Genomic DNA, 12,182 nt, shown 5'->3' with positions numbered 1-12,182 from the left:
AATGATCCGTAACCTTTTTAGTCAGCCATAAACGTATCAAATTATAGCGACAGCCTGCACGGGAAGAGCTCACGGTGGGTTTTGAAGAAACGTTTGCATCTGTATTCAAACCCACGCATAAAACGGCGGAACAGGTGAACAAGTCGCTTAAGCCACTAACTTGCTGATGGGAACAGAAAAATAGCCTGGTCCGATAGTCAGAGAAACCCAATCCGTTGAAGACTTGCCTTGAGTGATACATCAGAGAGGCACTTGATAACCTGCCACTGCCAAGACCACCTGTATACGACCAATTGCTGAAAACACCGAACTGAAAATATAATTAACACGGTCTTTGAAAATCCTGAACGCGGCGCTTTATTCCACCACCACCCGACCCTGGAAATAGTTTGTGTTAAAATTGCCATCGAATGTAAGTCATGCATGGACCAAGTTGTTATGCAAGGGAATACATGGGCATAAACAAGTCATTGACAAGCCATGGCATGATTTTAATAAAATACTTGATACATTATACGCTGGAGGCATTGTCTAAGGCAACGTAATGTTTACAGATATGAGACGAGTAGGAGGGGGAAGATATGCCCACCTCAACCCAAACTCAAACCAGCATTCAAACCTCCCCCGCAACAAAATGCTGCTGTAAGCAAACATACAGAAGTGGAGAAACGTCAAAAATGCACTCACAATTGCACAAATAGCAACATTATCAAATACATGCAATTACACCCCCACATGTACCAAACAACCCAAGAGAAAAGAAGACCTGTTGATATGCGGTAAAAAAAATAAAAATAAATAGGACAGATTTCGGAGAAAGCAAAACGAACATGCCAGTAGAAAACAAGAAGAAACGACCAGGCGGCTAGCGGAACAAAGACGTCACATAATCAGAAACAATAAGCAAAAACTGAAACAACCAAAGGAGAGAGAGAGAAAGAGAGAGGGACTCTTTTTCTCCATGATAGTTATATACTTTAATGTGCCATACATTTGGATCTTCTTGGAAGTAACATGATATTTTTATTACATTTGATGTTAACTCGGATTAGTGAAAAAGACATAAAGGTATAATAGTTAAAATTAATAAATTGCTTTATATGCAGTTATGACGCTTTATATCGCCGTTAAATAGCCGGTACTATTGGCGCCCGTTAGTAGTGAATGGGGCCACACTAAGGACAATGGAAATTACCATTAAAAACACCCCTGGGCCACTCTGGGGACTATGTAAATTTAACATGGGGAAAATTGCTGGGCCACTCTAGGGACAAGGGGAATTGAACACGGGGAATAGAGTTTGGGCTTGTCTAGGGACAATGGGAATTTAACATGGGGAATAGAATTTGAGCCTGTCTAGGGACTATGTAAATTTAACATGGGCGATATTGTCGTGCCACTCTAGAGACAAGGGGAACTGAACAGGGGAATAGAGTTTGGGCCTGTCTAGGGACAAAAGGAATTTAACATGGGAGAAAAAAACTACTTTAGGGACAAGGGGAATTTAACATGGGATTTCTTTTAAAAAAATAAAAAAATGGGCTAGGCAATTGAAAGTCAAGATCTTTTCGAGACCTATGAGTGGCCCTGAAAAGGGCCTTTGGGTTTCTTCTTCTAATTTCTTCTATTTCTAAACCAGCTTCTTATTTTCTGTCCTACACTTTTTCTATTCTTTTCTTTCTTTTTTCCTCCTTTTTCTTCTTTTTCTCTTCTTTCTGATTTCCTCCTCTTCCTTCTTTCTCTTCTTATTTTCTTCTTCTTTTTCAATTTTTTCGTTCCATGGTCTCATCCTTATCCTTTCCTCTTCATCCTCCTTCTCCTCCTTTATTTCTTTCAACAGATCACTGACGATTTCCTTTTGTTTTCGTAAGTTGTTAATCTCCATCTTCACTCGATGGGGACTATAAGAATAGTGATCCTCGTTTAGCCTAACTAACATTTGCTCCATCATGCCCAAATTGTCCAGGACGTCTTGCAATTTTTTCATTTTATCAAGGTGGTTCGAAGCCATCTTCTTTTTTATTCTTTGCAGAATGGTGTGAATGACGAACTTTGTGGGTTCTTATAGTTAAAGTTCGGACGTGAAGGAAAACATCCCCCTAAGACACAAAATTTATATTACCTAGATCATTACTTAAAACGCGCGGACGTGAAGGAAAACATTCCCTACTTTTCTCATCTCATATTATCTACTTTTCACATACGTGAAGCAGCAATAAACAAACCCAAAATCTACCATTCACATGCAAAGCATTAAAATCAAACCCAAATCTACTATCCATACAAACCAACTTAAGCTCTTACAAAACCCAATAATCTACTATCCACACAAACGTACGTGAGCGCTTACAAACACAAACACATACACTCACACTAGGAAAAAAAGAGTCAGTGTTTATATTCACACTACTCTACATAGACACATTGGCAAATAGATTACTATATATTTTCTAAAGGTTTGGGTAGCCCTGAAAAGGGCTGTTTTTTTTTCAAGAACTCCAGGGCACCTGGTTAATGATGGCACCTTCCAGGCCTGGCACCACACACACATCTCCGACTCCAATCTTCTTTCACTCTTCTTTTGACTGGGAGCGCAGAGGGAGGATGATTGGCTTCAGCACCCCAATCCTCTGTCTCTGGAATTTTATACAACATCCTCTCTCCTATTTTCTTTTCCTCCTCTTCCCTCTGTCTTCTCTCCTCCTCTTCTTTCTTTATCCTTGCCTCTTCTACTATGGCCTCTGCAGCCAGCTCATTCACTATAAGCCTGGCACATTCCAGGTGCATCTGGAGTTCTAGAAGCTTTACAATTCTTGTATTCATTGTCTTGCTGTTAACAGGTCGACGATGGGTAGCTCAACTGACGATTAGTTTTTAATTTATACTAAAAGCGCGGACGTGAAGGAAAACATCCCTTAAAACAAAATTTATTTTATCTAGATCATAACCAAACAACGCGCGGACCTAAAAGAAACACTCACTCACTTTTTTTTACTACCCATTACTATTTTAAAAATTTTCATTCATAATATACTATCCACATACGCGGTTCAGCAATAAACAAATGCCAAATCTACTATTCCCACAAGTCAAACATCAAAAAACATTATCTATTATCCACACAAACGTACTTGAGTGCTTACAAACACTAACACATACAATTACACCAGAAAAGAGTCAGTGTTTATATTCACACTACTCTTCATACACACATTGGCAAATCGATTGTTATTTCTTTTCTAGTTGAAGCTAGGGCGATCTTTTATATTCTAAGAATGCGACGTCCTCTGACGATAGACTTTCTGACGATAGGTCTGCTTCTTTGGAAAGAGAAGAAGAACTCTTTGGTGTCGATACGTTAATCGACAAAGCCTCTGTCAGGTTCAGGATGCTGCTGCTGTTGCTGCTGTTGTTGTTGCTGTTGCTGCTCTCTCTGCTGTTTCTGAAGTCTGTACTTCTCTGTCCATTCTTCTTTCTCCCTGTTCACTTCTTCTCTGAAGAGCTCTTCTATCAGGTCTTCAGTAACTTTTAACATTCTCACATTCTCTATCTCTTCTGGCTTCGGTATCAGACTGTGTCTGACCCTATGCAAATTCATGTAGGCTTCGTTTAGCTTAGCTAGTTTGGAGCACATCTTCGTAGGAGGATGAGTCAGAAATGGATGGTTAGACTGGAAACTACCCCGGTTTTTAAAGTCAAAGCGCGGACGTGAAGGAAAACATCCCTTTTTTAGAGTCGGAACGTTCAATGAGTGTCATGAGAGGGATAGTAAGAAGTCACAGAGCATGAATCAAAATTCTTATAGCCAAACAAAAAGACAAAGGCATTTTTTTTCAAAACATTTTTTATTCAAAATCACTTAATACTAACAAACAACTCTAACATTTTTAACAATAATCCAACAATATAACATCAAACATTTTTTTTCAAATGACAAACATTTTTTTCCAACTAACACATTATTTTGGACAAGGCTGACAACGTTGTGAATGAAATTGTGATTTCCACTGTTGGAAGTCATTAGGCCATTGATGGACACTACGTTTCCTAGCTTGAGACAAAAGATAAGCATAATGGTCACAAAACCATTGATCTACTTTCACATCGTTTCTAGAAGAATAACGAGGATCAAAATGAGTCACTAAATGTTCTAAGGAATAGCCCAGGCTGTGATGATGCAGAAAATACACACAATATTGTCCACACACCAAGGAATCTGTGCCTTGTAATTTCACATTATTGAATCGGGTGGTCTGAACATTTCTTCTCATAAAGTCAATGATATTGTCTTCCAAAATAGGCAATCCATACGAATCGAAATATTCCACACATCCTTCTTGAGGAAAGTAGACGGCTACCCAGTGGGTTCCTAGGAGATGACTGTCGTCCGTGTTGATCACATAAGCTAGATGGTCTTGAGGTTTACGATGAGGGAGTGTATCTTTAGCACAGACGACAGGATTCCAAGAAGCCGTGTACGAGCTGTGGTTCAAAAGGTAATAAAGTTCCCAGGTATCCATTGATTTGTGTGTTTTTTTCTTCACAGGTAATGATAAGTGATCAATTCGATCCAGACTTTTTGCTTGAAAATGTCTGACAAGTAAAAGGCGTTTAGCTCCGACTTCTTACTCTGGTCCAAGAGAGATTCGATGCGACGGTACTCCAGAGACGTTAATGGAGGAGAAGAATGTTTATCCAGGCCTTTATACCACTCGTTCAACACGAATTCTATTTCGATTTGATCCCAAGCTTTGTCCAGATATTTGTCCAATTTTTCTTCTTGACTTAACATCAGACATTTGTCGTGTTGAATTTGACTGGGATGATCGTTGTGACATCCATAACACTCTTCCCTGATCAATTATTTCATTATATCAGCCAGGAATGTAGCAAAACAGGAGACTAAATGGGCTTCTTGTTCTGGCCATCTCGACTTCATCATGATAACTTCTTCGTCTTTGTCTTGAGATTCTTCTTCCCCGGTCTCCTCACATTCCATCTCCAAAGTTTCTCCACTAGGTAAAGAGGGATAACAGTCTTCCATGGCTTCTAATAGTCTAGAATGACTTCTCTCAAACTGTTGATTTCTATGGTATTGTCAAATTCTGCATACAGGAGGACGTTCACTGTGTGATCTGGAGGTGGATTTGCAAACTGAAGTTCCACAAGAATCTGACCGGATTGTATAGGATGGAAATGTCCCTCGTCGCTGCCTTGGTCTGGAGTGAAATCAAAACCCCACAAAGCATAGCCTCCTGCATAATCGTCGTACGTAATACCGTGACTGGTGTTGGTTCCTAACTGTCCCGTGGCTTCGTATAGGGACAAGTACGATCTCAACTAATTCTTCGCGACACCAAAGTTAGGCTCAAAGGGTCGGGTACACAAGGTCTTGCCGTCACGACTGACTTCGATCTTGGACACATTGTAATGTTGAAACTCAAAAGGATTTTGATCGTGGGTTCCGTTGAAGGCTGAATTCCTGACGATACCAACAATCAAACGCTTCGGTAACTGTCCTTGGAACAGATGATCTTAGATCATAGATCGCTGTCCAGCGCGAATGGTGAACGTATTCACTTCTACGCGTCGTATCGGATACTTGGCGGTCATTCTGCTCAACGTGTGACTGACGTCGTTTCCCACTTTAGGCAACACTTCCATACGACGCACGTAAAGTCGGGCTTCTTGAATGATAGTTTTGTATTCATTGGCATGGGCCATCAAATGGAAAGCGGCACTGCTACGATTCAGTCTCAGACGGATAGCCACCCCGTTGAGCAAATACTTTTCTTGTAACCACATGTCCAAATGCAAACGATCCATCAGTTCTAAACTTCGCCCTTGCAGAATTTTCTTACGACGGTTGTTAAACCCCACATTGTGAGGATTGTCATCTTCTGTTAGGACTGTGTCGTTAAACGCGGCTACACCTGCCGTCTCAGGTTTCCATACCACGCAAGCATCCAGATGAGTATTCTTGGCACGATATGGGTAACTATCCATGCTGCTGCTGACTAGTTTGTTATTCAAGTACAAGTCTACTTCACTGAACAAGGAATGCATGAAATTGTTGACAGGAGCTACTCTAGCATCGCCTCCTGGATTGGTGTTGTCCGTTTTGATCACTTACACTTTTAAGTACAGGTAACTGCGATTCAGATCGATGTAATCTTCGGGCTGTCCTTTGATTTCAAACTCGATGGGAGCAGAATCCATCAAAGAGGAGACGGGATGAAATTCCACCCACTGGAATTCTTGCATGGTCATCATGGTGGGGGGGGGGCATGGCAAACAGATCCAGTTCCGAATTGGAACAGGAGCAAGACTCTCAGTGTATCATTTTTTTCTGTTTTTTCAATAATCGAAAACGTCTAAGTCTCGAACGGTTCTTCTTTTCTTTGCCTTTCTAGCTTTAGACGTGTGAAGTCTGGTGAAAGGGTGTTTTCTTCGTCGTCTCTTTCAGTCCTTGTCCTTGCTGAATGCTTGACTCGGTAGCGTGCAGGGCATTTATAGGTGTTTCTCGTCGGCCCAAAAGGTCTTTGCCCGTTTGCAACAAGACATTTTTGCCTGCCCTCATGAAGGCTTCTTTGGGGTTTTGTTTGTCGATGATGACATTTTTGAGAAATTCTTTGCCTTTCAAGGCGTGCAATCCGCGTGTCACCATCGGTTTTAACACCGGGGCAACCGAACGAAAGGCCAATTTTAACATATCTCCTAAACCGTGTCCTCGCTGTCGAGCAACCCCTCGGTACACTGGATACATGGCTTACGAGTCGTGAGAGAACCGTTTTCGAAAATGGAGTTTCACCATGACTTTTCCTTTGGTGAGTGGAATATTTTGTCCCAGATCTCCTTTTATAGCAATGTTGACCGTGTCCAAATATGACTTACTGACAGGTAAATAGTGAGGATGTACAAATTTGCGGTGAACGTGGTAAGTGTTTCCACCTTCCTCGTCAGCGGTCATGGCAGAATCCACTTTGAAAGGAATGACACGCAGTAACGGCACAGAGGTGTGTCCCACCACGTTATACTCCACCACATCGGAGTACACAAACATCAAATTCAGTCTTTGGTTCAGTTCTACCGGGGCACGAAATAACTTGGTAAAAGACTCGTTGGTAATTCGTTTTTCTTGATCATGGCCATTCTCATATCCATGTCTCCGCCCAACATGTCAAACAATTCAGGACAAAATAAAATGGACACGATTTTACTCCCGTCAAATTTCATTAAGAAGCGACGAGCTGCTTTGTAGTATTTCATGGTGATACTTTTTTGACACTTTCCAAAGCTTTCATAAAAATGACATTAAACCTGGAGGCTATGGTGCTGACCAAATGTTGACCAATAAAATAATAGCCTGGGGGAATGAACAAGTGATAGGTGGTGTACTTTTGATTTTTTGTGCCAGGGGTTGTCTTGTCATATTTGCCATAGGTATCCAAGTACTGTTGCAATGGTTCGTCATGAACTTCCACATCAAAAAAATTTTGATTGGGAAGGACATTGAGGACTTGGGCTGGGTGAATGATTTCTACTAAAGCCACTTCCCAATGGGCTTCGTGATCTAATTGGATGGCCTGAGGTAATTTGGCCGTGTAACAGCACAACGTGTTGTTGGGAAACACCTCTATGGAACTGTCACTGGGTAAGGTTAAGTAAAATTGGTTGTTATTGTTCATAATTCCAGAGTTCTGTGGCTGTCCGAGGGGTTAATGGATGTCAGAGGAGTGTCTCCGCCCAAAATGGGGTTGTTATTGTTGTCGGAGTGGTGACTGACACTGGCACTGGACACAAGATTCCCGTTGTTCCCGTTCGAGGTGAATTTCAGGGAGGGATTAGGAAGCAGGCAACTGATGCGACTGCTCAATAAAATGGCCCACAATTGTTTGTCTCCTTGTTGCAAACTCAAATTGGCAATGGCTGTCCCGATGACACAATACACCACGAAGATTTGGCAGAAAAAGACGATTTGCATTTTAGGCACACGTTCTCCACACCACACCCACAAGGGTTGTTTCTGTAAAACTTGCAGAGAAGAACTGGGTGAAGGAGTGGTCGACGTAGCTGCGTCTGTGTGAAAGGGCATGATGGTCACTTCTTTTTATAGTCGATGACTTGCGAAGCGTCGATCCAAGAATCAAAACTGGGCGGATATCCTTTCCAACGTACTTTGACTTCTTTGACACGTCGTTTGCCCACTTTACGGGTTCTGCGTTCGAGAATGCTTTAGATGTCGTACACGTCGTCTTCTTTTTTGGTGACACGTTGTAACTCGGGCAAATAAAACGTTCCTTTGAGCACTTCTCCATTCATGTCTTCCAATTTATAGACAGCAGGATGACGACCATGTATTCGTCCAGTGACACGTCGGTGGTCCAGTTAGGTAAGTAACCTTTGTCAAAAGTGGGTTTGGTTTTGCCAATGCGTACCCAATCTCCTACGTCCAACACTCCACTTTTCTTGGGGACAGCCCTCGTCGGGGACGTACCAAACAGGCGCTCAAACACCAGCACTTCGTTCTCGGGAGTCACTTCTTGCGGGGCACGTCCAATGTTTCGATGGTAAGATTGGTTGTACGCTTGCACCAGGTCTGGTAAGATGTCGATGTACTTCAGAGTGTGGTGATGCGTAAAATATTTCCACATGCGTTCTTTCAAAGTGCGTTGAAAACGTTCCACGATGATGGCTTTGGTTTCAGGATTCTCGGTGGTAAAAAAAATGAATGTCACATTTCTTTAATTCTTTTTGGAAAGCTTGGTTCAGAAATTCGGTGCCTTTGTCCGTTTGCCATCGAAGAGGCTGACGACCGCTTTGTTTCGACACCCATTGCAGGGCTCACACTAACTCGCTGCTCGATTTGGAAGTCAAGGGCACGACCCAGGCAAATTTGGAAAAGACGTCGATGACATAAAACAAATATTTGTACCCGCGTGTGTAGATGGCCAAATGAGAGACATCGGTTAAATCGGCTTGCCATTGATGATCGATGCCTTCCACTCGGGTGCGACTTCTGGAAAACTTGTGTCAAATGGGTTTGTGTAAAGTGTAGGTAGCTTGTTCTTGTAACCATCGTTGCACTTGAGGTAAACGGAGACTTTTCAGTCGAGTTTTCGCAGCACGATACAATTTTTGAACTCCTGCGTAACCTGCAGGATGGGAAGGATCGTGGTAAATGCTGGCTAAGACTTTTTCCATTTGTTGGTTTGTGTGTTAATAAGGCACCCACTCTTGGAAGATGCTACTCTTTTTCTCTTGGGGTACTTTCTTGGATTGTAATGCTTTGCGTGTGCGGCCGGCAATAGGTGTCGAGGAGGAGGAGGAGGATGTCTGAACAGGGGATATTTTTTCTTGTTCACTTCTGTCTTCACCTTCTTTTTCTCTTGTGATGAAGAAGGGGTGGTCATCATCTTTTTAATCCATCCAAGTTTGGAGGTAGGTGGTATTGTTAACTTGCTTACTTTGTTTGGTGGAGTTTGAAACCCTTCCTCTTCTTCTCCTTTTTCTGTCTTGGTCACTGGTAGTGGTGGTAGTGGTACTGGTGATGGTGCTGGACTTTTCATCAAGGTCTTAAAATCTTTCAGAGTGGGTAGAGCTGTTTCGTCTAAAGCTTTCTGGTGAAAGAGTTGCAGTCGTTGCAAGAGTTGACCATACTTTTGCGATTTTTCAGTTTCGGGCAAATCTTGGCGGTCCATCAAGGACTGCAATTCGTGTTGTAACTGGGACATTTTGCTCAAATTGGGATTGGGAGGTAAATGCGGGGTGCGTTGTTCTTGCCAACGATGGTATTCCATCCATCGTTTGTAAGGTACTAAAGCTAGTTTTCGTCCTTCCATGGGATGTCAGGGGTCGATTCTGGGATCTTGGGACTTCAGAGGGCCTTTTTATCTTGCTCCCACCAGTCCTCCCAACATGGTTCCCAGGACTCCTTTCAGCAATGGGCCTAGCAAGAGGGATAAAATTCCTCCACGTTTGACCAACATTTTCTTTTTTGACGAAGGGGAATTTTCTTTTGAACCATTTGGCGAAGAACGTGACGATGTTTGCCTAAGCATTGTGTCTGTTGTTTGGACAAAGGGATCGTGCCTTTCAAGACGTTCAAACAACATTCGCAGACGGTATCGATGACCTCTTTGGAGGCTGACTGAATGAGTTTTTTTGTAGGGGTGGAGAAGCTTTGGAAAGGACAGATAACATGTCCCCATGTTTGACTAAACGAAGAGGCAGTCCTTTCCTTTTCTTTCCTTGGGTTTTAGAAGAGGGATGTTTTCTGGAGGGTGACATCTTTGAGTCTTCAGCACCAAAAACACTGATACCCCTACTTAGTCACAGACCTTTTTTCTACTGGAACGCGTCGCCACTGATTGTCTTTACCTTGTATCAACTTGAGGACAGGCATGACACGTCGTGCAGGGGTACGCAACGGACTAAATCGAGCCAGTTCTTGCTTGGACAAATCCAGTAAGCTTTGTAACATGCCTGATCCCTCTTGGACTTTGATTTTGGGAGAAGGTACTTTGTGAGCAGCGGCCACTGACGCTAAATTGGAGGGTCCTGCCACTGGGGAAGTTCTTGGGGTCATCAACGGAGACATTCTTTGTGTGATCAACGTCTCCAAGGACTTTTCAGTTCTTGGTGTCATCAACGGAGAAGTGACTGAACCTGAGGCTACCGGAGACGCGGTCACCGTCATGACAGGTAGTGGTTTGCGAGTGTAAGGTTGCATCCTGGTTGAAGTGCCTCTCTTGCGACTAGTTTTCTTCTGTGGGCTTTTCTTTTTCTGGGGACTTTTTCTCTGTTTCAGTATGTGCCTTATGCATGAATAAAGTTCACTAGTACTATAACAAATTAGCATACTTTTCATCACCCCTCAACCATCTAGATTTTTAGATATTTACGTCTGTAGCAGATACACATAAATACGCAAGCCAAGTCGGCAGCTCATTTGCAGCCCAAGTTACGCATCTGATTTCCAATGCTCATCTAACTATGACAGGCAGTCACCAACAAGCCAACCTATTTCCAAGCCTAACTCAAAGTAAATCTAAATCACATTATAGATTTAGCTTATGTGTGAATTTATAAATGCTAGGCTTGTGATAATTAGGTTCATGCCTTCTACCTTAAAAATTAGGTGGGTGTCAAAATACGAAAGTATCCAGTGAGACTTAAGAATTTATATGCCAGTCAGATTAGGGGAAACACTTCTCAGTTTCAAAACTTTGGGCATATCTGAATAAAACGCAACCTCAACATGTGCAAAATTCACAATCGTCTGTTTCCTATGATGTATGGCATTTGTCGATGATCGAGAGCCATGATACTGAACAACAGCTATGAGACACCTTCATCCTTTCATTTTACTTTCCACGCCTAAACATACAGTTTCCTTATAACAAGTCAATGTCATCCTTTTTCATAGCTAATATAGCATGTACTGTTAGTGCCTGGTGATATCTGTGATATCTCACAACAAAAAATAATACTATTTATGAAATCTCAAAATGTAAGGAATAAAAGATGCAAAAAAAGTCAAGCTGATTCTCCTCAAAAATTAACTGCAAAATGTGCATGCTAAGTACTTAATAAAATATGAATGATGCACAGCATATATAAACTGAGCAGAACTCTCTCACTGATTTCATGAAGAATGTCAAATCTATACTAAAACAAAGAAATCTCCGACTAAGGGAGGCAACTCTTCAGGTAACATAAAATGTATGGACCAATCTTTGCAAACTGAATCACATCAGTTGGGAAATTTAAACTATGAAATTCTATACCCAGATTCATCCCATCTGTTGATAAAACAATATTTATGGATAATGTATTTTAAGAAGACTAAGAAGGTCACCTTTGCATCACATTTTCCCACTGGCCATCACATATTATTGCTGAACCTGCCGCTATTTAGAGAAGTTTGTTTTGCTAGTGATTTTAACCTGCATAGAATCAAATCTAAAGCAAACAGAAAATCATGCAAATTAAAAGAAGGGAGGAGAAATAACACGATGTAAAAAGGGACATCCATTTCACATAACTCACCAAAAACTCCAATGAAGGTGATCCAGATACATTTGTTCTTGTGAAATCTCCACAATAATCGGTGCGGCTGACTCCCAAAGAAATCTTTATCACTTAGGCAGGTGTGCTCACATACACCTTGAAACCTACAA

At 41.8% G+C, this 12,182-nt stretch overlaps 1 protein-coding gene across 2 annotated transcripts in view; it reads right to left on the bottom strand.

The window, feature by feature from the left end:
- LOC149790528 (heat shock 70 kDa protein 12A-like) overlaps positions 1 to 12,182 on the bottom strand; it is a 35,667-nt gene that overhangs the window by 23,195 nt on the left and 290 nt on the right. For both annotated transcript variants that reach the window (XM_089972576.1, XM_089972575.1), the window contains exon 2: positions 12,052 to 12,176. The gene's annotated coding sequence lies outside the window, so the exon portion shown is untranslated. The remainder of the gene's footprint in view (positions 1 to 12,051; positions 12,177 to 12,182) is intronic.

This window comes from Sinohyriopsis cumingii, chromosome 10 (assembly GCF_028554795.1).
Source record: "Sinohyriopsis cumingii isolate HCF-2022 chromosome 10, ASM2855479v2, whole genome shotgun sequence".
NCBI classification, from domain to species: domain Eukaryota; kingdom Metazoa; phylum Mollusca; class Bivalvia; order Unionida; family Unionidae; genus Sinohyriopsis; species Sinohyriopsis cumingii.
The sequence above is the reverse complement of the archived record's forward strand: the minus strand, read 5'-3'. Positions and strand labels throughout refer to the sequence as shown.